Source organism: Xyrauchen texanus, chromosome 49 (assembly GCF_025860055.1).
Source record: "Xyrauchen texanus isolate HMW12.3.18 chromosome 49, RBS_HiC_50CHRs, whole genome shotgun sequence".
In the NCBI taxonomy this organism is placed as follows: domain Eukaryota; kingdom Metazoa; phylum Chordata; class Actinopteri; order Cypriniformes; family Catostomidae; genus Xyrauchen; species Xyrauchen texanus.
The window spans coordinates 14,092,431-14,095,775 of NC_068324.1; positions in this window are offsets into that span (position 1 = coordinate 14,092,431).

The window sequence follows — 3,345 nt, forward strand, 5'->3', positions numbered from 1 at the left end:
CTGTGACCACACCATTAAGTTCTGGCGAGCGATTAGCACCAGTCACAGGTAGCAATTGCTTAAAGGAAGTGGGTAACTTTTCATGAAGACTCTGATTGTCAGAGTTTGTATCATTTAACTTAAAGTAAGTTTGTTCTTCAACTAGTATTTTGTTCACAGTTTGATCAGGTATTTGGGGCATATCATGAAAAGACTTGTTGCGTTCCTCATGAAGATGCAACCGACATGACTTGTGCTGCATTTCTGGTGGAGCAGCATTGTCTGTTTGCAAGTCTTTATCTTCAACCATCTCACCTGCAAAACACTGTTTAGCCACTTCTTGTGGGAGAACATTAATTTTAAGAGATGCTGAAGAGTCTTTTGTAGGTGCCACAACTCCTGTAGAAGGTTTTGGCTCAGTCTCCTCTCTCAAACAGTTATCTGTGACTGCACAGTTCCTCGTAGGCAATTTTTCATTAGATTCATTTTGTATTTGCAATGACGTCACAAGCTCATGTTTTTCTCCAACCACTGGATTACATTTTAGGGAGCTTGTGCAATCACTTTGACTGGTTGATGTAAGACTTTTGGCTCCAGCACAGTAACTAAAACGGTCACCCAGCCTTGACGTTTCGGATGATGGAGTGGAGTATCGATGTGTTCGGTTCAAAACATCTTGTTTTCCAATTTGGCATTGATGCCTTCTTAATGAAACCTCTCGTTTTTCAAGCATCCTCACCAAATTTGTCATGGTCATAAGTGGATTTACAAAATTTAGCTGAGAATTGGTTTGTTCTGTAACCAGATCATTGAGTTTTGGTGAGTGGTTATCAATTGCAGCTAATGATTGCTTTAAAGAAGCAGGTAAGTTTCCAGAAAGACGTTCATTGTCCAAGTTTTTCTCCTGCAACTCCAAGGATGCCGGTTCTTCTACTGGTATGTTGTTAGCAATTATAATTTTGTTCAGATTATGCCCAGTTGAAGATGGTTTATTAGGGACATCTAGCAATGTGCTTTGAATTGTTTGTGCTGAATTTTTTGCCATCTCTTCATGCCTCTCCATGCTTATCTGTTCTTCCGTTGATATTGTGTCTAATACTTGGGGTGTATCCAACAATGAATTGCGCATTATCTCTGGTGGAGCAGCATTGTCTTTTTCAAAGTCCTTTTCTTCCATCATTTCACCAGCAAAGCACCATTCAGCCATTTCATGTGAGAGAACATTAATCTGTATTGAGGTTGAAAAGTTCACCTTGTCAGTCTCTTCTTCACTAGGTTTTGGCACTGTCTCACATTTTACACCCTTATCTGTACCTGTACAGTCACCGTTAGGCATTTTGACATTGGATCCATTTTGTATTTGAGTTGATAGGACATATTCTTGTTGTTCTGAAACCACAGAATTGAGCTTTGTTGACCTTGTGCAGTTACTTTGGCAAGTTGATTTATCAGTCAACATGTGACTACTGGTTTTTATACCATTACTTAACCGGTCATTCAGCTTTGGCTTTTCTGAAATTTCAGTTGAGTGTTGATGCTCTCTTTTTGAAACATGTTTATCCAATGTGTTGACCAAATTATTAATGACCTTCAGTGGATTTACAATATTTGGTTGAAAATTATTCATTTCTGTAACCACTCCGTTTAGCTTAGCCAAGCTGGGCAATTGCTCAAATAAAACAGGTAAGTTTTCAAGAGGACTCTCATTGTCCACGGTGTCATTTAGCTCAAGCTTCTCCATGCTTATCGGTACTTCTGCTGATGTTGTGTAAATTACTGGGCATGCATCCAATGAAGATGACTTGTGCATTATCTCTGGTGGTGCAGCGTTGTCTTTTTTAAAGTCTTTATCTTCCATCTCACCATCAAAGCACAATTTAGACATTTCATGTGGAAGAACATTAATCTGAATAGAGGCTAAAGCAGTTATCTTCTCAATCTCCTCTTTATTTATTTGCGCAGTCAACTTTATACTAGGTTTTGGCAAAGCCTCAGATCTCAGATTATTTGTGACTGCAAATTCATTGTTGCAGAATTCCTGTTGCTCTGCAACCACAAGATTTAGCTTTTTTAAACTTGTATGGTTTCTTTGGCTGATTGAATCAGTCAATGAGACTCTAAAACCATTACAAAATCTGTCAGCCAGCTTTGACTTTCCTGACGTTTCAGTCTCAGAGCATTGATGTTCTCTTTGTGAAGCATCTCGTTTATCATGAGTCATCAGATTTTTGATGGCCTTCAGTGGATTTTCAGTATTCAGTTGACAGTTGGATTGTTCTGCAACCGCACTATTGAGCCTAGCTGAGCAGTTAACATCAGTCATAGGTAGCTCATTACAGGAAACAGTCAAGTTTTTATAAAGACTCTCATTGCCTGAGGTTTCCCTTCTCTCCAGAACTCTATCCTCCTTGTCAATCTCCTGCACAACAGTTTCTATTCTAGGTTTTGGCACAGCATCACATCTCTGGCTTTTATATGCGACTGCACCGTCATTGATAGTAATTTTTTCACTGGATGCATTTTGCACTTTAAATGATGCTACAAATTCCTTTTCTGCAACCACAGGATTGAGCTTCGGTGAATTTGTTTGGTTACTTTGGCTGGTCAGTTCAATCAATTCAGAACTTTTGGATCCAAAATAATTGCCAAATCTGTCATCCAGCATTGGCTTTACTGACATTTCAGTTGGGACATCTTGTCTAACAAACACCTTCACCAGATTAGTCATGACCTTCAGAGGGTTTACAATATTTGGTTGACAGTTTGATTGTTCTGTAACTACACTATTAGGTTTTGGAGAGCCGTTATCAATCACAGGTTGCGATGGCTCCAAGGAAGCAGGCATGTTTTCACAAAGACTTTCACTGTCTGATTTAGTGTATTTTAACTCCACGCATCCTTGTTCTTCTACTGGAATGTGCTCAGTTGGGGAAAGCTTGTCAGAGGCATCTAACAATTTGCTTGGCTTTTCATGTGCAGAGTTGCTTGCTTTGTGTTCTTCCTTCTCTTGGGGTGTACTATGAAAAGACCTATAGAACCTAGAAAAACCACACTCCTTGTCAATGTCATCAAGCTTCTCATTAAGATTCAACCAAGCGGACTTGTAGGGCATCATCTTTGGTGGAGCTTCATTGTGCTTTAAAATATGAAAATCTGTGGCAACGTTGTTACGTTTATTGCTTCTGATCTGCCTCAGTATCACAGGTTCGTTCTTCTGACAGTAAAAGTAGACTTCTTCCATTATGTTTTGATATATGCCAGTTTGAACAGCATCATGAAACTGGCAAAAATCCCCATTCCAATAAATCTTCAAAATCTCCTTACCAGGATCTGTTGTGTGTACATTTTTCTGATGTCTGTTATCCA